Raw genomic sequence first — 24672 nt, 5'->3', positions numbered from 1 at the left:
TGAAAGTCGGCACAGCTTCAATGAGTGTGACAAAGCTTTCATGCGCTAGTTTTATTTTTTTTGCAAGTAATGGGCTTGTGTGCCACAGAAATACACGCTTTTGAAAATGCCTACTGCGCCTTTCAAATTTTTGTCAGCTAAACGTATTGCAAATATTCGCTTCGAAATTATTTGAAGAAACTACTATTCGCTTTAGAATTCGCCTCGAAGCAATAAAAATATCGCACAAGTATGTTTAAAATATTTGCTGACTTAGTCAAGACGACCGTCTAGAACCCATCACTAGCCAAATCTGTAGAAACCATTGTCGTTTCTTACAGCTTAGCACAAGTTAGCTGTAACGCCCCGTATATGAGATGGAGTCGTTATGCATTGCCGAAAGAACTGCAATTTTCCTAAAATGAGTAGAATTGAACGGTGTTTCTGTAAAGTGAACACTTTGAATTTCCTCTCTAATGCGATTGTTTGCGTTTCTGGTGGCCCAGTGTCGTCGAAGCAATAGCTTAAAAAAAATGTAGCACATCCGTTAGCGAAGAGACCATAAGCGCATGACTAAAGCCTCGTGCCGGAATCAAATTTCCGAAAGCAGATCTTCCCACCATCAAATGGCCGTTATTTGTGAGCAAGCCCGCTTTTTACAACATGTCTCGCAAGGGCACGGCTTCCGTCGTCCAAAGCAGTTCCATCACTGCCATCCTGACAAAGTGATGAGCATTACCTTTTGGGGGGTGTGACGGTGTCGTGCTGGTTGAATTTGTGGAACGGGGCAGAACGTCAGTCAACTTATCGCGCTACGTACTGACACTATAGAAATTTGGTGCACGTTCGCGCAGAGTTCGTCAGCAAAAATATGCAATAATTAAGCGCGGCTACGCTTGGCACCGCTATAAGAAGTCCAGTGCCACGCTGAAGGAATTGTGTTCCACGATGTTCTTCCCCACCTACGCCTTGGCGGCAAAAAGCCAGACAGAATGGACAGGCATAGAAAAAAGCATTTTTTTTCACCTCTGCAGGTTTCCCCATCTGGTGTGCATGTTAATTTGGATGGGTCGTAAAGTTTTCACAATGAATCGTTGACCTGTTCGTGACTTGCCACTGCTTTTTTATTTGTGCGTGTGTGACCGGCTTATTCGAGCTTAATGAACTGAACCTTACTTTCTAGCAAAAACCGTCAAAGTATCTGCCCGCAATGCCAAAGCGGAGTTAATGGCCAGAACGGTTCATATATGCAACAGATCTCTTGAGGCGCAAGTTTTGGAACATGTTCCTAAACTGCATAGGCCACGATTCGCCCGTACATGAGTCGCTAAAGAAACACGAGTACAACGACAACACCATTTCGCCTTGCTAACGTGAATTGAATAATGAATCCTTGTCCTCAAATGTAAACACTGAGATTTTCTTTAAATAGAAGGAAGCCCGTTGATTAACATATGTGATATTATGCCTGCTTGCCCCGCATTAATAAAACAAATGTTCTCGCATTGTCTCGTCGATTTAGGAATCGACGAAACAATGACGAGATTCAGGTTCGGCCTCTGCGCGTCTTTTCGGCAGGAGGCCGAAGTTACCAATCCTTGCAAGAAACTTCTTGCGGGAAGCTCTGCTCTTCCTGCTGGCCTGCCTCGAATGATAGAGGAAAAACAACGAATTCGAGAACTAGGCAAAAGCTAGCGATTGCGGCATTTTGAATGCTTTATTGCGCCATTCCTGCAGTGCTCACAGTTGAACGCTACTTGGACACTGGTCTTGAACCGCAGTGTTTTTTTTTGTACCAAATACCGGCGCTTCATACAAAACATGCTTTCATTTTTTAGCCTTACGCTTTTCATGAAAGCGCAAGGCTTTCAAAGTGTTCACCGTCCGTGGTAGTGCTAAGGCGTTGTTAATGATTTTCTGGGTGGCGTCTTCAGTTAGGGTAGCTTCCTACCGATGGAGCGAACTGTACCGATTTTCTTTGCGGGCAGAAAAGAGAAACTTTGCGGGCAGAAAGTTATTTGTAAATGCACGCCATAGCGCTTCTTACAGTTCGGTTGATGAAGTTAGAATTGTTTTTACTGACAGAGGCAGATTACTTTCAGATGATGTCCGTATGTGCCCGCCACCCAAGATCAGACAAACACAAGCCTTCTGCCAATACGCTGAAATTTTACCTTTGGTCATTAAGTTCGCTGCCACAAGTCAGGGCAAAACAATATGGACACAAATGTGGAAAAGCTTGAGGCTCCTATCGCGCGGAGCCCTGCGTCATCACAGCAAGTGATTATTCGGGATGGGCTACGATTACGGCCAGGTGCAGTGCATAAGAATACGTGGGCTGCGTCATCTTCGGGCTCACGGAGTCGCCCCTTCAGGTATCCAGAGAGCACTCACTGTTCCAGAGCAGCGCCTCATTAAAGCTGTGCAAGGCTGAGAACGCGTTCACCAGCTTCGACACATCACGCAGGCCTGCACCCACTCCATCGTGTTGCGACCATGCCAGAGCCAGCCGCAAAGCTCTCGATCAAGTAGGCAGGGGCGCTACAAAATAATTTAATTTCATTTTTCTTCAAATTACTGTTCGTATCGCTATTTATGGCTTTCTCAAGCCACTCCCCACCACCGCCATTGCTAGGTCTGAGCCTATTACGAAGGAGCGCTGGGTGTGGTGTGCAGTGCGCCAACCAGCGATAGCGAAAAAAGAAAAAGAAAAAAAATATCAGGCTGAAACAGAATAATCTTTCATTCAACGACGCGCAAGTGTTTTCCCACGTATTCAAACATACCTGCCGCGTTATTCGTGCACAAGTTGAGTGCAAGATATAATGACAATTGTTCTCTTGAAGTCTTCATAACATTTTCTATCATGCTCTCCTAAGTAGGATCCTGCAGACAACGTATGCAGCGCTCCAATATTCTTAGTAGGTTGGCTGGAAACGTTCGGAGCCTGCACCGTAGCTTTCGACCTTTGTTCGCTGTGCCGAAACGGCGCGATTTGAAAAATGCCCTCTCCTTCTGAATGAGAAAAACGTTAACAGAGTCCGACCGGGGCTCTAGGGTGGAGTTGAAAGATGAGGATTTTTTTTTTTCAGCCAAAGGCTATTAGCCAGCCAGTGGAGTGTGAATGGAGTGGAATTACAGAGAGTTGCTAACTGGAATTCGAAGAATACCTGTGCAGAAAAACGAATCACCAACCTTTCAACAATAATCTTTTAATTTGCTGCAGAAAATGAAACAATTATCTCTCTTAATAGCTAAATTAAGCCAAGCGAAAGTATTAAGAGGAGAAAAAGTATCATTCTAGCACTGAAACTAAAAAAAAAAAATGGGAGAAAGTGATCTCCTTTCTCGACAGAAATAAGACTACTGAGGAAATGTCCACAACACTACATAGTGACTGCAGCTATACCATTCCTAAACAAATTGACAATACTTGCGTGAATTCCATTGTTGACTCGTGTGAAATGGTTCCATCTACGTTTTTTAACGCAGGTAGTAATAGACTGCCGCATTAATTTCCCCTTTTCCTGTCTACTACATATATAGGGACTGAAATTACAGTACTAAGGGAAAGTAGTTAATTCATTGAAACAACATTCCTTCAGTGTCTGAAATTGTTAATTATAACCTCTGTATTCTAGCTTACCGACTCGTCCATGGACAAGCTTCATTACGACACAATGACCCGTCTTCTCTCAATGTTGATAAAACCAGGTATACCTTCAACAACAGCATCTTGGCGATAGTCCGTACTAACTTTGGAAAAAAGATAGCTTTCTTTTCATCATTTTTCTCTGAGGAATAAATTACCATATGAACTAAAAACCTCGAAATTAACGCCTAAATTTAAGAATGAACAAAAGCTTTTTCTGCTGAGCGATACATTTCCCGTTTTAGCCAGAGTCGCAATTTCGACGTTGCTTATTGTTTGTACTATTTGCTAATCAATCGCTTTGAAGTTTTGTTTTGTAACTTTTTCATATTTTTTCATACTTCTTTGTGACAACTGTCAACATTTCTAACGGCATTTTCGCATGGCGCAGCATAATTATTGTTACTTTTCAGACACGAATCATAAGTACAATGTTTCGTGCAGTCAGCAGTCAAAATAACGCATAACCTTGCATAACTCTGCTCTGCTTGAGCGGCAGAACGAATGGTCCGCAGCTTAACGACTGAACGGCCATACGCGTGGGTGATATTAGCGAGAAATGTGGGCAAGATGCGAGAACTCTTTGGGGTTCGCGCCGGCGCATGCATGAAAATCGGCTCGACTAACGACACAGTCTCCGTTATCTTCCTGACGTCTGACGTTCTGACGTCTCCTTTGACTGTCGAGTTCTTAATCAATAATGAAGCCGCCGGGGTGGCTCAGTGGTTATGAAGCTCGGCTGCTGACCCGAAAGACGCGGGTTCAATCTGGACCGCGGCGCTCGAATTTCGATGAAGGCGAAATTCTAGACGCCCGTGTACTGTGCGATGTCAGTGCACGTTAAAAAACCCCAGGTGGTCGAAATTTCCGGAGCCCTTCACTACGGTGTCCCTCATAGCCTGAGTTGCTTTGGGACGTTAACACCCATAAACCAGAATCAATAATATTTCATTATGGCGCGTGGCGGACACTCATGTTATCTTCCAGCTATATTTAGCAAAAAAGAGATTAGCACAGTAAAAAATAGTACGAAATTTTAACCGTTGCTTTATCTCAGGAGGCAGGGTGAGCAGGAAATAAATCGCCAACTTGAAAGACTCGTGCCCGTCAGTGTGCCGACACCTCAGCCCAGGGAAAGAAAACGGCGAGAAAAAGAACGTGAAACTGCGTCTTCATGATGTACTTTAAAAAAGGAACGTAGTTGACTCAAATACATTTTATTATTATGTAAAAACTTTATGTAACGCCCCTTTTAAAGTCAAGCGACAACAGCTTAGAGAAGACGGAAGTGGAGAGTCTTAGCTACAGCTCATATAATTTAATTATAATGATAAAAATGTGACGGTAATTTTCGCAAGGCGGGAAAGCGCGTGCCCTAAAATTAGCAAAGATTTAAGTGAAAAAGTTAAAAAAAAGAGATTAAAGGAAATTTCATTTACACTGTAAGTCGAGAGCGAAGAAATAATATAAGGGCACATAGGGGCGCGTTCTAAAAATGGAGATATAGAATTACCGACAAACGGAGCAGCAGGGTTTCGCGCACACAAAACAAAAAGACTAATCGGAAGTAAGATCAAAGCATCGGCATGCGGCTCTTTCGCTAGCTGTGACGTCATGAGCCTCCATTAGGCTAAACCTCGACACATGGCGGCACTCAAAATGGGAGACGCAAACTGGTGCCCCAGAGGGTGCTACGCTCGGACGCGCAGCATCGTCAACAGCATCTACAATAACAACAAATAACTACCGAGGACATTTTGTAAGTCAGAGCAAAACACAGCTTTACCGTTGTGTTGTAGAGGAGGCGTTTCCTAGAGATGCCCCGAAAAGGCTGCATGAGAACAAAACGCTTGGTCAGACGAGCCGCAAGGCTTAGAAGGGTGGAGAGAAAGGCAGAGCTTAAAGAGCAAGATATATGCGCAAAACGGGCGACTGGCAATGTGCTGACTGCGCGGTGCTGTTCGGAAACGGAATGTCGGAATAAACGCGAAAGCTTTCACTTTTTGCTTACGAGAAGCCAGAGGAAAGCATTGTACATAATGGTGATTTTAACGTGTTATTTACAGGAGTGCCGCCGCCGTGGCTCAATGGTTATAGCGCTCGGCTGCTGACCCGAAAGACGCAGGTTCGATCTCGACCGCGGCGGTGGAATTTCGATGGAGGCAAAATTCTAGACGCCCGTGTACTGTGCGATGTCAGTGCACGTTAAAGAACCCCAGGTGGTCGAAATTTCTGTAGAGCTTCACTACGGAGTCCCTCATAGCCTGAGTCGCTTTGGGACGTTAAACGCCATAAACCCTAAAGCATTTACAGGAGCAATTTTTCTCGCCATGGTTTGCACAAAGCACTTCATTTTACGGCCTGAGGCATGGCGGCCATGAAAGCCAACACCGGGCCACTCCCCGTAACCCTTTTGCTACCTCTTTCTGTCCTCCAACGTATCAGATATGGAGAAGGGGTAGATAGACAGAATGCCTTCGCTGAAGTTTGCGAGCACATACATGACATCAGTCCTGCCCAACAATAATGGTAGGTGCGTGTGTGTGTTTGCGCGTGCGCGCGCGCATGTTTGTGCGCGTGTTTGTGTACGTGTGTGCGTGTGTGTGTGTGTGGGCGCGGGCTTACGTGTGTGTGTTTGAGCGTGTTGCATGTGTGTGTGTGCGTGTGTGCACACGTGCTCGTGTTTGTGTGTGTGCGCGAGCACGCGTGCGTGCGTGTATGTGTGTGCGTGTGTGTGTTTGCGCACGTGCAAGAGGCGAGGGTGTTTGCGTATGCAGCTGATTATTCTTATTCGCCCAGATCCGTTCATAGTTTATTCCTTATTGATCTCGCACATTGCAAATAAAACGATGAATGCGATTACTGCAAGGCAACGTTTATTGAACGTTTTCACAACGTTCGGTTTAATTGAAATCGCATCGCACGAGCGCCTTTCCACGAGGAATAAAGGCTTATTCTCCTTTGTTCCAGCTCATCTGCAGAGTCAGAGCATGGTAATTATTCGCACGGGTGCATTAAATTTGCAGACCATTTGCCGTTCAGCCTGACATGCAGCAAGAGAACAAACAGAGCAGTGTTTGTGCTGTGCGAGAAAGCGCCCTCTTACCGCCCCATGTGCAATATTAAGCGCAAGCAGAGACTCACACGCATGCAATGGACAATAGTGGCCAGGGCCCGCTTCTGTTGTCGAATTTCCATCATGCGTTACCTAGCGATAATTCTGCGGGGCTTATGCGCAACCGTAACAAACCGGGCTATTTCCACTGCGCAACGGCAACCGCAGCGGTGGCCTAGTAGTCTGGGGATCCGCCTCGCAAGCGGGAGCTTCGGGGTTCGATCCCCAGAGCTACCGGGTACGCACCGGTGATACAATGGGTACAAGCGTTCCCATGCCTGGTGCTCGCGGCTTTTTAGGGTGAAACGGTTGGGAAATACGTCTTTGACCTCCCCTTGAGTAGCAAAAAAAAAAAAAGAAACGTTGTGCCATGGCGCTCTTTGGCCTGAGGTGCACCATAAAAAGTCATCGTCATCATCGCTACGCTCCGGCAGGGAAGAGTTAGAACGCCGAAGCGTGCTCCGTATTATTCTGGCCGCGTCAGCAGGTATATTCCGCGTATTCCATGTGCTCACTAATAACTGCAACAAAATTACCTTAAGCTAGGATACTTACGGAGGCGCCTTACATGAAGTCCTGTGGAAATGAATGTTATACTCGTTATCAACGCCAGTAGCGTTAAGGAGCTCTAGTCGCAGAAAATCCGGCTTCGTCGGCGTCGACGGCGTCGTTGACCTTGAGCGAAAGATCCACAAAAAATCAGGAGGAAAGCAGCCTAGGAGGCAGGTTGGCCACGTAGGTGGCGCAACGGTGTGGCGCCATCACAACCTGCCAACCGGATTGCGAGCTAACTGCGCACCGTGGCAGATGGCAGTTACATTAACGATTTGTTGCTAGCAACCTGGATTGCTCAAGCCCCCGGTTGCAGCGCCTGCCATGGCAGGACAATAGCGCATCGCTTACCAGCTTCACCACTGCGCGAGAAGTGGTATGAGGGCTCCCAGCGATCTATGAATGCTAAGTAGATGGTGACCAATTATGCATATAAGAGCGTATAACCCATTAGCTATCACGTCATGCCCCTTGAATGGAGCTGAAGTGTCGCGTCCAATTTTTTTCCCCCGAGATTCCTTATCTGTTTCGCGAAAATTGCCATGTTGTTAGGTTCAAAAATATGTGTGGATTGCAAATGGGAATCCAGCCATCGCGCAAGGGAAATGCGGTTTGAAAATTCAACACTAGAACGTGTAGCTTGGCTTATCTGCGATCTTTTTTTTTTCCCCAGCAGAGATGTATTTTCTTTTGCGTTCTATGACTAGTTCCACAGTTCTTCAATGCCTTTATGGCAATGAAACTTCTCGTAACGTTATGAATGGGCTTCATATGTTGGCCGCCTTTTCCACGAGGCGACGCTAAGAGTACTATGGGGGCAACGACGCAAGCAAGCGAGCGCCTGTACGGCCTCGAGACTATAGCCAAAATGCGACGCCGGCGCTGTGGCAGCAACTATTTCCCCTTGTTATTTCACCTTCATTCACAAACAAGTACAGTGCACGCGTGGCGCAAACCTGCGATGCTGAATACTTACTGCGGGACGGGTTGCCCCTCGTACTACGGAGGTACGCAGGAAAAGGCCTCGCTGCTCTGTCTGCCGAGAAACGCCGAGCAGCGTAAAATATGGAAGCGCGCGATAGGGACCCCAACCTAAAGTTTGCCGCGTGACGACAGCGCCGTGCTCCCGTAGCGGCGGAATTCTGAAGCGTCGATAGGGAACGACGGCGCCGGGGCGCTCTGACTGGCCGTGTTCGCGTGCTGCGCGCACTTTCGCCCTCCGCGTGCTCCTCGTGCCTGCCTCCTCGCGGGCGCGGCGGATGCAAGCCCAGCATGACGACTGCACAGTGCGCCGTTTATGTCCATCGCTGGGCAGTTTTTACGCGGTGATCAAAGTGGCACCGTGGTTGCATAAAGGTGGGGAAGCGTCTTGCTTGACTTGTGGGCTTCTATGGAATGACGCATTTGCTTACTGACGTGTGTGCTGTCAACAGAAATTGCCCAGGTGGCAGGAATCGTTCAATGCGAAGTACCGGTGTATCATCGCGCGCTGCAGTATTGATTAAAAATAGTACTACTTATTCATCACCGGCGGCAACAGGAGAGAGCGCTGGCGGGCACTTAATATATGTACACTTACTCGGCCGACAGCATGTAAAGTGGCAGCGCATACAACTGCGAAGGCGAAGATGGCAGACACGATTCCACATGTGAACTAACCTTGTGTCTCTGTCGTACACACGAGTAGCAGTGTGGCTCTGCAAATTAGACTGTAGCTAGACCATTGTTGTCCGTAACGCGTTACAAGTAACGGTGTTACCGATAACGAATTACTTTTTTCGGTAAATTAGTAACGTAGTCATTACCAATTCGGAACTGTAACGGGTAACGTACTTACGTTAACATTGTTCGGTAACGGGAGGTGCCACGTTACTAGTTACTTTTTGTTCCAGTTGTGACCCACTCCGCCCCATTTTTTGGAAAAATAGCGCAGAGCACCTAAAGTGATGTAAATAAACAAAATGCACAGGTGCTCCCGACAACCCGTGTTGGGGTTCGCATGCATGCCAGAAAACAGCTGCCCTTGACAACGCACCCTGCTAAAAAAAGACGGAATAGCCATAAAGCCACAAAACACCTGCACGAACACGCATTCACACACTTGCCTTCACCTACCTTCCCTTCCCAAGCCACTCACACACACACAACTTTCTACAGAGTGGAAGCATGCCGATCATTTTGGAACATCACATTTTTCAGAATTACTCTAAATTTGTTGAGAGTTCAGCGATGTTTTCTTTGTGAAGTTAGAATTGATGATGGAGTGTCATTTTGTGTTTAATGCCACAATCATAAGATGGCTTCATCATGTAATACACAGTTAGAATCGAACACATGTAACTCTACAGGCATCTTTAGGCTACTATAACATTGCTAAGCTCCTGCACATTTGTGCAAAGTATTCTCGTTAAATCAGGATATCGCGTAAAACCGTTGTTTAGGCTAGTTGTTATTTGGAAAATGTCAGCTTTATAAAATTGTTTTCGTAAGTTCTTAAGGTGACGAAAACTTAACATTTATGGCCATGAAGTAACGGCAAAGTAACGTACGGTACTTTTTTTCAGTAACGGTAACGATTGCGGGCTACCTTTTTTGTAGGTAACGTAGGGCGGTAACGCGCTTTTTTTAACGTAACCAGCAACGTATCTAGTTACTTTTTTTCGGTAACGCCAACAACACTGAGCTTGACCTCGGGCGGCCGCCCCGTCGATGCGCATCAAAACTGATTTGTGCCAGCGGTTTGTGAGTTTAACGTCCTAATTCTGTACTTAGATTGTGCGCAAAGTCGTTTCTGAAGGGCTCCGTAATAACAGGTATTATTTTTAGATATCCGTATGGCAAATACGCCATATGCTGTAAATACGACCATATGGTAGAAGCGGCTAAGCAAGCGCGACACCGGTAGGAACGGCAATGCGTTACCATATTGGTCGCATCAGCCGCACGCCTATGCTAACACTCTTAAAGCTCAACAGACTGGAATTCATTAATGCGCACCTATATTGCGAAATACGCTTTCGTATTTCGCACAAATCTAAACGCGGCGCGATTTGATCTGTGACACTGGGGTGAGCAGCATAGCGCCAAATCCATTGAAACACCGCGCAAAGGGAAAAGAAAAAGGTCGCAGAAACATGTCACCAGCACGCACGGCGGAAGCAAGCAGATCTAGCCGAGATAGCACTATTTGGAGACACGAAGAAAAAAAAAACGCGAAACGAATTCGTTCCGCCGCTTCGTTGGAAGGTAGGCTAAATTTCAGTTTTCACTTCGTACACCACGTGGTTATGCGCTCTGCGCACAAAACTAGGGCGTGACGAAAGCAGCGCCCTTTTGGACTGTTTGCTTGACGCCGCGCACACGAGCTGCTCCCTCTCTAAACCACGAAAACGGGCGCAAAATTTTCGTAGCAGTGTCAAAGCGTGCGGGAAACCCTCCAGCGGGCGCGCCCTTCTCTCACAACGGCGTCCATGCACGAGCGGAGAGAGCATAGCGCGCGCGAAGCAAGTTCCTCTCTGAACGGCACCGAAGCGCGAGCCAGAAAGAACGAGTGCGCGCGAGCGAAACTCGTTTCTTCACGTGCGGGCCAGGCAACGCACGCAAGTCAGTGGCGAAGCTCGTCGTCCTGCGCGATCAATTAGGAGGAATCGCTCGGAGAGGGCGCTGTTCACTGGCGTCCGCAGCGCCCTCTGGCCCAGGATGTGTCCCCTATACCCGACAGGAGAGCGGTGGATTTAGCTTCCACTCCAAGCATATCCGTGTCAGAGAAAAGCATTTGGCCCCGCGGATACAACTCAGCCTGACGAGTTTGTGGTCAACAGAGAAGCAGTGTCGCTGCAATGAGAGAAGCCGAAGCTCAGGCCCGGCGGCGTTCCACGTATATTTGAAGGCCTGCCACAGTACTTTTGAAAAGAAATCTGTGGCGATGATGCAATTTAGGAAGCTGTACTCTTCAATGTGCTCATGGCTTTTAGAGCGAAGGCACTAGTTCACGGGGTCAAACCCAACGAAGAATCTTGTGGCGTCCCTGACCTTGAGGGTGTAGTAATAAATATTGCCCTGACTGGGTTTCGGACCCGCGGTGGAGCGAACAGATCAGCTTCGCTGGCCATTGCACGAGAGCACTGAGCTCTCACCGCAGCCGATCACACCAAGTGTTAAACTGCAACACACTCTGGCGCTGTGCGTTGCTCATCGTCGTCTTCTTCAACTGCCGTCTGCAGCGCGAACAGATCAGACCGGCTTAACCTTGATCAGAGCCTAACCTGAGCCTCATATCTTTGCCAACGATCCACCAAAGCAAAAGCATGAGTCATCCAGGCTAAACACATGCTTTCGCACATCTACTCAGTTTAACTACGTTAAAACCGTACCACTTTTAGTTTGCACATGTTGCTTCATACTTTCTCTCATTGCTCAGTTTCACTTTATTGCGTGGGCGCTCGCAGCTTGTCTGTTAGCGCATTTCTTAGCGCGCAGCCAACAAATGTGTACTGAACACTCTATGCATGCTTTATGCTTTATGAATGCTTTATGCTGCAAGAGTCTTCAGCAATTGGCTTTGCCATCTCCGCAAGTGTCATCAAAAAAGTACATTTGAGATAGCGCCATCGAACTGGAGGCACGTTCGTCGTGTGATCGCTTCTGTAGTGCGCGCTCCAGGTCTTAAAATGCGGCCATGACATCTTATTTTAAGCATCAGTGAGATTGCAAGGTAAGCGCCAGCCGTAAGCATTGCAGACAAGTTGCGGTGAAAACTAATGCGCAGGCTGGGCATATATACAAAAACCACTGTTTTATGAAAAAGCAACCGGAGATAGTAAGCGCGTTGTTGGCCAGAAAGCGGCCGCAAGCTTCACTACCAGTCGCCGTCGATCACACAGGCTTTTAGTGTCTCGACGTTGCAGCTTTCAGGTGATGACGAGTAAAGTAGCACCCATGCTACGCCGAAATACCAATCACCAGAAAGCACAAATACCAAGCCAGCGTGAGCCTGTTGGCCGGAAAACAGCCGCTGCGAACAGGGCTCGCGCGGCCGATTGTGCCCAGCTGCGCCACTAGCGGCACGCGCTGTTCCCATATGAAACTTTTGCCGGAGTTTCATGACCATAAAAAGCATTGAAGAACTATCCTAGTTCTCTTCCTGAAAGTCAGCCTCGGATTCCCCCAGCTCCGCGTTCACTGGCCTTCCATGGACACCATGCATGCATCGAAGCCGGTGTACCCGGTTAAAGTCATAAGCGAGAGCCTAAAGAAAAATTGCGTAGCATTTAACTATGTTTGCTACAGGGCCCGGCTAGGATGGACAGAAAAAGAATTTCGCGGCACTCGAGACACGCATGAAAAAAGATGTTCCGACATATGAAGCGAATTTTAAACTGATTACCCTGTGTGTCAGCAGAATTACTCCACGTGAAAAACTACGCACAGAGGCGATGGAAAGAAATGCGAACAACGTGGAGCCTAGGCACTCCGCCGTTCGCATTTCTCTTCATCACGCTTTTACTTCGGTGCTAGGAAAAAGACGCTAGAGTCATTCGTGATACATTCCAGGACGACTCTAGAGTCTTTTCTTAACAGGTAAAACCACGTTGAAAAGAAATTAGAACAGCGGAGCGCGTATACCATAGGCGCCGCGTTGTCCGCGTTTCTTTCCATCGCGATAGCACGGCGAAACCAACGAAGTAAAGGCGAGGCATGTGGGAGCGAAACGGGTGTTGGGCTACACAACGCGCGTGCGCGTGTGTGTATGAGTGCGTGCGTGTCTATTAGTAAGGGCCAGCAAAAAAAAAAAAAAACCTTAATTACAGTGAAACGCCTATTCGCTATTTCTAAGAAGATAATTTTAGTTTAGCTGCCCAGCTTAGTTGTTAACGTGGTTAATAACCTGTATCATGCCACCCTTCAATGATGACGCTTTGCAGTCCCAAACAGACCTTCACTTCAAAACCTGCGTTCTTAATTACGACTGTGAGGCTTCCTGAAACAAGCGGTATGTATTGCTCATGATATGTACACACAAATAGTGCACCCGAATCGACATGAGCTAAGACGTTAAAGAAAAGTGTTTAAAATGTTTAATTTCATTGGTACAGCGATGAAACTATAGTAGCACGATTGGTTGTCCTACGACTGCTGAGCTCGAATTCGGGCGATCGAATTCGGGTAGTGGCGGCTTCATTTCGACGGAGATGAAATGCAAAATCAGCCGTGTGCTGTTCGATTTCAATGCCCTTTACGAACACGAGAGGGTCGAAATCGATTTGGAGCTCTCCGACATGGCGGCTGTTTCTCTCTGGCGTCTTTAATAGTCCTCCCCCCCCCCCCCCCCCCCCCTCTCCACCCAGAGCCCTCTACTACAGCGTCCATCAAAGCCCATGCGGCGCTTCAGGACGTTAAACCCAGTAGACAATTGACAGGCTTTGCGCGCTTGTTTGCACAGAAGACGAGACACAAAAAGAAGCAAAAATTAATGCAGTCATGACAGTCCTCTTTTCAAAATGTGCCTCATTAGTGGCATGTTTTACGCTCCACGGTCTCCCAATTTAACGCTCCTGAGCACGTCGAGTTTTCTAGGAAGATAATTCTTTCGAGTGAATTAATGCGCTTGTTTAATCTATGCACCCGTTAATAGCACTGTCCCAATTGTTAACGATGCAACAATGGGGCCTAGTTGTTATTGATCTATGGTATAGCTAGCTGCAGAGAAAAAAACAAAAAACGGACACAGTTTGGAGCAAATGACGACACAGTACGCGAACTTTCAACTGTCATCCAAAAGGCTGCCGGTCGTAAGTGTACTCATCGAGCAAAGGAAGGAAAGGTAAAGAAGCACACAAAGAACAGGCTATATTTGCTCTGAACTCAGAACTCATTTTTAGGTGCTGTCGCTTCTGTTGGTTACAGTTATGGAGGATGCACGAACGGAAGGGAACGTGATAAATTATGACGAATACATCGAAAACTTCCCGCTCTCTTTTTCCTTTTTATTTTGCGCGCTAACATATCTGCGTTCGAAAGCAATAGCATGCAAGGGGCTGGGGGGGGGGGGGGGGTAGGGATGAGCAGCTATAGCACTGCGTCCCAAGGTTCCCTGGCTGAGTCACATAATGCGGTTATACCGGAGTCCCCACAAACATACTACCTTTCAAAACCACCCTATTTAGCCAACAGAGAATTTGTCAGAGCTCAGAGGGGCGTTGTACACTGCATTTACAACACGATTGACAAATTTCAGCCAACTTTTTGTTCTGCAGCTTTCTGCTCTTTTTTCACTGTTGTGTTGTTGACCATTTTGCACAAGGCCTTGAGTTTGTGAGGAGCCTTAATACGACAGGCACAGCAAACTTTGCAACTTTCATCAGCCTGTGTGGACAGCCGTGAACATATGGCAAGGTCATCGGCTGCAGTCGCTGTCTAGGCTTTTACGCGTGTTATACTGGCTTCATTAAGCAGATTTTCCTAAGCAGTCTGGGCAGCTGGTCTGGGCAGCGACTTGCTTTGTGCTTTGAACCTGCAGGTCGATGCTTTCCTGCATCCTGTGCTGACAGGTTTTCTGGATTGCATTTCCGAGGGAGAACATCACAGCCCCGATTTTTACTATCTTGGCATAGTACCGGAATCCCACCGCCATATCTCCTTGTAACTCCAAGCCTGGCATGACCAGAGCGGGTGTTATTTTTCGAACCTTTTGCTGGGGTCCGTGAACTGCAAGGTGCTGTCCTTAGGAATAAAATTTCAAGGTGCCTAAGGATGCATGATGGCAATCTTCGCACGAAATCTCGCGAAATTAGGAACGTCCACTTGCATGTTGGGCCAGCCCTTACGTCTCGAAAAATTAGATATAGAGGTAAATGCTTGCAAAAGACTATTGAGCCTCACGACATTCTGCACAGCTCAGATGCGCTAAGAAGGCAACCCGTTCAGAGTCAGTAAATAGCACCGTGGCACTTAGCACAACCGTGTTGAAAGATATTAGCAATCGCTTCTTTCTTCGCCGCCTGTAGACTATTGTTTCGAAGTCGAGGGTTCCGAAGCCATCATTGATTAAATCAGGAGTGACCTCAAGGCGACGTTGTTATCCGTTTACGCCAACGACAACGTTTTATAAGATCTTTCTAAAGTGGCCATACAGGCCGTAGAAGAAAGAATCGAGTGTTTCGGTACTGTGAGGTTTGGAAATGAAGGTGCCACAGCCGGTTAAATGGCTTTAGGATTTTGTTGCGCGCGTACTTGACATTCATTTTCATAGAGTATGATGGTGATTTTTTTTTACATAATCGAAAGGCGTCGCTATAAGTTCCAGCATCACACCGGCTTTGCCCGACGTTTTCATGGCACAAGGTCATCGCAAGCTCGCGCTAAGGCTTCAAAGCATGAACGTTGCAGCTTGCTTCAGATATGTTGATGATTTCTTGATATGTTTCCCTGTGTAATGTGCTGCGGTTTAGTAGAGGACCTGATTTTGCAAGAATGTATCTAAGCAGTCCGTGGCCTTGTTAAAAAAAAAACAGCGGCGAGAAACCTAAGCAGAGAACCCTGGAGCTCTTGGACTTCAGCTTAAGGTTTGCAAAGCGATACATTTTCTGGTAATGCAACACCCGAAGATGCAAGGCGTTACGGCAATGGGATTTCAGCCATTCAAAGGCAGTAAAAAGGGCGGTTGTGGCGTCCTCCCTCAGGAACACCATATGGAAAAAATGTCATCACAGGATACAGGGCACCATCCTCTTGCAGGTTCAAAGAATACAAGCAAGTGGCTGCCCAAACCAGTTCGTCACAGAGGTGGCTGCGTGCCTACTCAAACAAATTGCTCGAAGAAGCCAGTAGTAGGCGCGAAGGAGCCCAGGCAGCGAGTGAAACCGGTGACGTTCCCATGATGATCATAACGCTTTGCACAGGCAGAGGAAAATTGCAGAAGTTTGGTGAGCCTCTAGTTTTAATGGCGCCTCACAGATTCAAGGCCTTATGCAAAACGATCAGAATTCAAGAGTAAAAATAGACAAAAACCACAAGGTTCAGGCATAAAACATGACCAGAAATTTGTCAACTGCGTTTCTAATGCGGTTTACAATGTCCCTCTTAGCTACGATAAGTTCTTTGTTAGCCAAACCGGGCAGTGTTTAAACACATTTACGTTTACGGAAACAAAAAAAAAACTGCGAGTATGCCACTCACCCGGCAAACCTTGGGGCACATTGTCATAGCTGTCGCGCCCCGCTTGCATGCCGTTGTCGTCGAACGGAATTGTGACAGCGCGAAAAAGAAGAGAGAGAGTAAAGTTTTCAATGCATTCACCATGATTGACGACGACACGTGCGTTAATGTGCCCTTCATTACCGTAACAAAAGAAGCGATAACAGTACCTGAAAGAACGGCTGTTAGTTCAGAGCAAATACCGCCTGTTCTTTGCGTGTTTCTTCACCTCATTCCTTATTCTCTATGCACATTTATTCCCGTCAGCCTTTTGGATAAACCGTTAAAGGTTTGATGAAGTCGACAGTATGACAGAATCCTGTCACACAGATGCCAACCAGTAAAATGAAATTTGGTGTTGACATTTCGGCGCACAGAACGGGGGCCTTGTTCAGAATGAAATCTCACCAAAAAGTTCATCTTTAAAAGCTAGTGTAATCACCGCAAGGACCGCGCATAAATAGTGTTGATTACTCTCGTTAATATTAAGTGCGTGCGACATTAAGCATGGCCGCAACGTGATTAAGCGTGATCACAACCCGGCCGCCGTTCTGGGCGCCGAAACGTCAACATCAAATTTCATTTTACTGGTCCAAGTCAGTGTTCTTTGAAGGAGTTGAAAGTTAGCGCAATGTGACGCCGTTGTCTTGAATTTGTGTCTGTTCTTGCTGCATTCATGCACTACAGCGCAGATTACTATACCGCAATTCCATTACCGCAACCAGTGGCAGCTTTCCTTTTTGAAGCGGAATTTGCTTGTGTGATCCCCTGCGTTGCAATAGGTGGCGACGTATGTCGTAATCGAAGAATGCCGCGTTTACCTGTTCGGCATTAAAGGCAGTTATACAGGTAGACAGGGAACAAGTTCCGTGGAGGAAGTGTCGCTTGCGGTAATGTAACTCCTGCGGGTTTCAATGTGGGAGCTCTCTGGCAGCCCGCAGCTCAGCCCCTCAGAGACTGTGTGCAGTGGCGAATGCACAGCTACCGGCAAATCCCGGAGCAGACCTCACGAGCGGAGAGTGCCGATAGTTCCGAGAGTATCGCTCTTGACGATGGACTCCAAGTAAAGGCAAGACGCTAGAAGTTGTTGACCAGGTACGTCTGCACAGGTTAAGGTCCGAGCCTAATTTGCGGAGTCGTGATTTCGCAGCAGTTCCATCGCATAGATACTTTTGAGAAGCGCAGAGAGGAAGGACATGGGCAATTGTTGCCGAGTATTGTAAGCAAGGATAAATTTGGATATTTTTTCAACGATACTTGTATGAGGAACTTCCCGCGGGGTAAGTGAGAGTCGCCGTCGTCGTTGTTCCCTCCCGGCGCTGTGCGTCGTAAACTATAAACCTCTGCGTTCACTTGCCCGCCCACGATAATGCCATCCATGTGCGCCGGGAATCGGGCGCTTTCAATCCAGGATGTACCGCCGGCGGTGCCTGCCGTGGTTACGGCGTCCGGCAGCTGGGCACGAGGTCGCGGGGTTGAATCCTCGCCGCGGCGGCAGCGGTTCGATGGAGGTGAACTGCTGAATGCGCGCGTGCGCTGTGCGTTGTCAGCGCACGCCGCAGAACCACATGTGGTCGAAATTGTTGTCGTTGTTGCCTCAAATACGATGGCACATACCCACGGTGGGGGATTGGCCAGAGTTGGGTCGAAATTAATCCGGAGCCCTCCACTACGGTGCCTCTTTCTCTTTTCATTCTTTCGCTAGCTTCTTAATCCCTTCTCTCACTGCGCGGTTGAGGTGTCCACCAAGAGTGAGGCAGCCTGCGCCTTAGTTTTCCCCATAACTAATCACTGTTCAAACTGTCCTATCTGTGGTGACGTGATTCAGGTGGCCAGGAAGTAGGCGGACATGTTTGGGGGAGTTCAAAGTCACAGGCACTTCTGGCAATACAGAAGGACGAATATTATGGAAGCTTTCATTTCGTTTCGAGAAAAATTTCGAATTTTTTATTTGAAATTGTGCTGTGCATAAAACGATTTTCCCTGTATAAAAACCAACTTGTGATTGTGACTTTCTTTCTGAGGCGCGTCAAAGATGACCTCATTTAGGAAAGACGACCTAATGCCGGCCCAGCTCGCATTCACTACAAGCGGAGGTGTATTTAGACTACTCCCTCAATCGAACAGAAATGACCTCCTCTTTGTGTCTTTCCATGCGGATTTGTTTACCTCTCGTTAGGTGTGACGGTCCTGGGAGAGCGAGCAAGGGGCTCAACGATGTCGCTCAATGCGCACATCTAGTAGCGCCGATCTTCAGCGACGAGAAAGCAACGCTCGTGGACTGCGGAATTTGCGCCACGATTTTACAGCAAGCAGAAAGGGTAGCCAACGTCTTAAATATTCCGCGCTTTAAAGCCCGACTCTTACTCTTCATAGCACGCCCCGACCGACCCAGGACTAACTGTGCCACCGTAGCTGTACATAGACGAGAGAATAATTTTATCGAAGAGCGCCGATCGTACGCTGAGTAAATGTTGCGGCTGGTTGAGGAAGGAACACCAGGAGAAGTGTTCCAGCTTATGACACTGATCTTTCCAGTTAAGCGTCACCATCTAATCTCCTAACTTCCCCGCTCAGCCCTGGTCTTGGCGAGGCAAGCAGGGATAGACACAGCTGGCTAAGTAACTATGGCGAGGAAGGCCAGGGCCTGATTTGAGTCTAATCTGTCGCCAAATAAAGTTATTCTCTTTTTTAAACAACGTAGAAATATAGCAATCCCGCGGACGACCAAGAACAAAAGGCATTTCTTGTCCGTGCGCTGCTACCACGTTGTTGAAACATGGACCAACAAGCCCATCTCAGTGATCTTTTACAGCTACTCTCTCTGCTGGGATAGTTGATGCGTCATGCCTAAGAAAAACCTGGAACGCACACAAAGGACTGCAAAAAAAAATATCACGGAAGAACGACGTGCTTGCGCTCTCGCATTTTGGCACGCTTTTCCTATCTGTGTTTATGCCTCCCTGCCACGATTGTGTCCAAAATACCGTTGGTGTCTCAGGGTTGTGCTATACCGCGTGACTGAGGGTGACGAGTGTGCAGCCGAATAGACGTTCAGCGGCTACAGGGCCAACAATCTGGCATTTTCTAAGACTGCTAAGCCCTAGGTCACGCGGTCGAATCCCGGTTGCAGTGGCAGAATTTCGATGGGGGAGATATGTAGAAGACTTGTGCGCTGTGCGATGTCAGCGCACATTAAAGAACGCCAGTTGATCAAAATTTCCCTGCAGCGTTTCCAATACACGACGTGCCGCTCCGGGACGAAAAATCTAACATACCATATCATTTTTATTACCACGAGTGTCTGTTATAACGTCTATACGCATGGCCATATTAGTCGTGAGATATGCCACTTCTTTTGTGTGCGTTTTTTCTGTAATAAGCTTCAATTAATCAGCGCAACGCATGGCAAGAGCGTTTCCCGAGTGCTCCTATACGTCTACAGCTCGTACGTTAGAGATTGCCTCCTTATTTGCTGCCATGCCGACGCAAGGAGGTTGGCTTGGTTACACAGCGCCGCCGGAGCAAAGGGAGGATGTGAACGTGGAGAGCTTTGCTTTTTGGTAATGAACCCATTCGAAGCTGCACTCCGAGAAGATTCCTGCAGAACTTCGGGTGCCTTCAGAGCTGCGGTCGAACTATAGCGCCAGCGCAAACGAGAGCCAGTTTGTGGAGTTTCTCTTCCAGAACGCAGTAACGTTGGGAAATATCTAGCGAATATTGTGCTTTTCTGGGCGGCGAATCCAAGCGGAGCATCTCTAAGTACTAAGTGCAGCGACGGCAAGCTGAGAATTTATACTGTGGAAATCGGAGGTGTTGAGGCGTGGCAAGGTGGCTCTGATAAGCCAGTGGAAAGTGATCATTACATCATCGCCGCTGCCTGCAGGGATCTGGCCAGGAGTTGTTTTTTATGCGAAGCATAATAGGGACACTACTTAGCTCAACCATAGCCCAGCCTGGCGCGGCCGCGACCACCAAGGCTAACTCCCGCTCCTCCCGCTAAGGGCGCTGCAGCCGAGCACGTGGTCTGACGTCACGACAGCTGAGGAGAGACGGGGCTGAACTCGCGCGGTCGCCGCGCCGCCGCGACCACCAAGGCTAACTCCCGCTCCTCCCGCTAGGGGCGCTGCAGCCGAGCACGTGGTCTGACGTCACGCCAGCTGAGGAGAGACGGGGCTCAACTCGTGCGGTCGCCGCGCGGCCGCGACCACCAAGGCTAATACCCCTGTCACACGGCCAGTTTCAATCACCCTCGAGTCGAGGGTCTTCGAGATTCTCAATCGCCATCGAACTCGCCGCTGCTACACGGCAAATCTCAATGGCCATTGAAATGGTTCTCGTGTCTTACGCCACGGATGTGTGGCGCCACAATCGTTACTTTGGATTTTGCAAAAATAACAAAAACATTTGATAAATGTATACTAGATGCTGAAATACACGCATACGCGAAAGTCGTTCAACACCCTTTTAATTGCACGTACGCGACGGACATATGCATAGACTGCTGTAGCCACTCTAATGCAAGACGAGCCAAAACCAAACCAGTCCAACTGCGTCGGAGCGCTGCTTCGTCAGGCTTAAGACCTGGGAAATCGCCATGATATCTGAAAAACAAAAGCTATTTGCCTCTTGAAACATTATGCGAAGGTAAGAATGGGCAAATCGAAGGCGAATACAACAGCTTAGCACACGATATTGCTTTGAGGGATTAGCGACGAAGCTGTTATCGCTGTGAAGCGGGCGGGCAGAGTGCCGCCATGTTGTCAACGTTAAGTACGCAAGCAACGCAAAGACTGTAACAGAAAATTAATGCGCTTAATGCACCTAAAACCAGTCTAATAAAATTTTAAAATAATTTTACAGGCTGCTTGCATTATATTTTATGCGAATAATGTTTGTTTATGCTTTTGCACCGTGAATGTGTCGTGTACGAAAGTGCGCTTGGCGCCGCTCGAAGTAACGCTAGCAACCTTGGGCAGCGCTCGAAGGCCCTCGAAATCTCGATGGAGTTCTGCGCTACTCCGTTGACTCGATAGGCTATTGACTCGATCGCCATTGAAACTGCCCGTGTGGCAGCGCTCGATCGCCTTTGAGTCGATAGACGATCGGTTCGAGGGCCCTCGAAATGCCCGTGTGACAGGGGTATAACTCCCGCTCCTCCAGGAGATTGCTAAACAACGAAGAGACTAGCCTGACTTACGGGCAGGCGATACCGAATCCCTCTCACAAATCTATTATGCTTCGCATCCTAGGCTTAACCTTAGCTAAGCGAGGCCATTTTTTTTTAACAGAATGTGTACACTAAAAAACAGAAAACATTATTCGGTCACAGCTTCAACGTGCACTGAAATTTTCTCAAGAAAAGAGCTGTGTGATGTGGAAACCGGTTTTCCCCCTCCATTTCGACGCGGCCCATCTTCATCGGCGGTCACACAGCACCGGCTGGGCGAGGAGGGAAGTCTCCCTCATGGGGGAAAGGGAACGGCGACGGGAGCGGCACCTCGTAAGTTACGCGGAATTCTGCGGGACCGGACAGAGTTTCTTCGGGATCCGGCCAGCGTCACGAGCGGTCGCAGCCGCACGCTCTCGTCACCTTCCGCGGCAGGCGCACGGGGATCCGTTGTGCCGTGCCGCTGGAGTTCTGGTTCCAGGCAGCGAAGCGAGCGCAGCAGACGCGCGCTCTGGTCGCCTTCCCCAGCAAATGCTAGGGAATGGCTTTGCCTCTAGAATGCGGCGCGCATGGGAAAACCTGGCCGCCATTGTCGGCGCATACAAATGTTCACAGCCGATACATCCGAAGTCGCGCCCCTGCCTCAGCTGGTAAGTCGGAAGTCCTTCTTACGTTGCCTTCTACTTCCGAGGAATGCCTCGTTGATGTTTTGTAGCTAGCTGGCCCGCTCTGCGTATTAATTGCAACTGTAATAAATAGCATATGAGTGTTAACACTTTGTCGTCCCCTTCCTTTGTTCCCTCGAGCACGAACCCCTTCCGCGGTTAGCGAGCGGGAACGCTGCATCCGCGGAGTGGGAGTGCGGCAGGGGCAGAAGGCTTTGTCCCCCTCTATCTCCACAGTGCTTCTGAACACCCTGTGCATGAGAGCGTCTCAGGAATGCTGTCTACATTAGTTTCAGCTTCTTGGAAGTAATCACCAACATTGTTGAGGAAACAGGGTTGGCTACAATAAAAATACAAAGATTTTTTTTTTTTAGCAATATGAAATTTCCGCTTTTTTCTTAACAAGATTCAGTGCCTCGTTTGTAAGGTAAAAAAATTTTAACGCGAATAATGGCATTTTACAAACCGGGGTGCTGACCGACCATACCCTATTTTACACCTATATGAGCAAAGTGTAGCTCTCCTGTGTTGAACAAAAAAAAAAAGGCTCACTGAATTTCTCCAGGCTTAGAGGGAAGATTAATGCCCATCTGGCAAAACAATAAATAGCGCCAAAGCATTTTGTTTTTGCATAAATTTAGTTCAAGAAGCTGCGCGACTTGCCTGAAGCGCGTTATTTACTCTTGCGCTCGGCTTCAGTGCGATTTCACAACGAATACCGATTTGTTTCTGGTTCTGAGCCTAGAGTTTGATAGTTCATGAAAAACTAATGTCGAAGAATTAGTTTTCAAAGCATTGATTCTGCGCTTATCATTCCTTAGCATGATTGCCAACATTTGTGTGGACCATCATGCTGCTTAATTCTGGGAACACCTCCCAACGCAGGGCACAGCGTTTATATGATGGCTAGCGTCTCTTACGAGTAATTTTTCTTCAAAACTCTCGTGTCGGCAGTGGACAAAACGAGCTAAAGGTGTACTTACTCACTGCGGCTGCCCACTGGTTGAGGAAGGAAATGAAATGCCTCCATGGGGACGAACAAAAAACAAATGACTCGTCAGCAATTTTGTTCCAGAGCGAGCTGGAAAGGATACGCTCAATGAATATCGAACATGAATGCAATCGTTACTTTTAGTGATGGCTGCATTGCCAAAGCGCACATTGTCATGACATTTGCTGTTTAGCCAAGACGATCAACGGTGCAGTGGCTGTTACTTAATACTTCGCGGAAAGGTCTACGCAGGTCACCACAAAGAGGGTCCAGCAATCAAGGTAGCAAATAAACAAGAAAATCAATCATTCTGCAGAGAACTATGGAGATAATTTATCCTAAATGACTTCCTTCTATCCTTCTTGCCATTTTTTATCACATAAATTGCGAATCGCAGCACTGATAACGCTCAACTGTCTCAAAACTTAGCGAGTACGCCCACAGTTGACGATGACGATAACGGGTTTGTACGGTGCAAAGGCATCCTTGGCCAATGGGTGCCCAACAAAGGGTGATTGGTCATCACCGGTCAGTAATGAACGTTCACTACTGCTACGTTGCTCGCTCCTTCCTACGCAATTTGAACTTTATTATCCCGGTTTGCGCACCCGGCCAGTTCTTTAACCGCGACGCGCGACCATCGACCCGCCGTCTTGTGAACGCCTTATCACGGCGTGCAGCTGCGAAACAAGCGAGAAAAAGCGCACGTGTTAAAGATGCACTTATTCTCGATTGTTTTAGCGCTCCCCACCGTGATAATGCGCTGACAAGCCGGCGGGTCGATGGTCGTGGCGTTACTGTTAAAGAATTGGCCGGGTGTACATTTCTTTTCGCTGTGATCGATGTGTTATTACTCAAAATGTACTGCTGCCCATCTCTCCTCCCCTTATGTGCTAATTGTGTGAGGGCCCTTACGGGATTACATGAATGCTTAAATAAATAATATTAACTCGATTACCTCATCACCAATGGATTCTGTTTTTTATGATTCATAGGTGGCCCTTTACTCGGTGGTACGCAGGCCTGTTGTCCTAAAAGGCGAAATACAAAGGCCTGCTTTCCGACCGAGCTATTTTGAAACATTGTGTAAGCACGAACAAGCTCTTGCTTGTGCCGGGTCTGAAACCATTCTGATGTTCTCCCAATTTCTTACTAATTCCTGACATCCGTGCGTCTTGCCTGCCTCGTGAACCTGTAAGTAACGGAAGTTACTATAATTCATTTGAAGGGCTTACATTACGACTCATCCCTTTTTTCTTGTTAAATCAAATTTATACTAGGCTGCCAGATATGCCGAATTTTTTTTATCTGTTATGACTTTTCTGTGTGCTCCTAGCAACGCTTCCTTATCTC

At 47.7% G+C, this 24672-nt stretch overlaps 1 protein-coding gene across 3 annotated transcripts in view; it reads right to left on the bottom strand.

Annotated features, from left to right (window-relative positions):
- The window catches only part of LOC144115664 (visual pigment-like receptor peropsin), a 396267-nt gene that overhangs the window by 285158 nt on the left and 86437 nt on the right, over positions 1-24672 (bottom strand). Inside the window, exon 2 of one of the 3 annotated variants that reach the window (XM_077650120.1) lies at positions 5418-5462. The exons of 1 other annotated variant lie outside the window; for it this stretch is intronic. The gene's annotated coding sequence lies outside the window, so the exon portion shown is untranslated. Of the gene's footprint in view, positions 1-5417; positions 5463-8274; positions 8367-24672 lie in introns of those variants that run through there. One more of the 3 variants, XM_077650121.1, reaches the window with a different exon arrangement.

The sequence above is a fragment of the Amblyomma americanum genome, chromosome 1 (assembly GCF_052857255.1).
Source record: "Amblyomma americanum isolate KBUSLIRL-KWMA chromosome 1, ASM5285725v1, whole genome shotgun sequence".
In the NCBI taxonomy this organism is placed as follows: Eukaryota; Metazoa; Arthropoda; class Arachnida; order Ixodida; family Ixodidae; genus Amblyomma; species Amblyomma americanum.
Note: the sequence above shows the minus strand (reverse complement) of the source record. Positions and strands in the feature narration are given on the sequence as shown.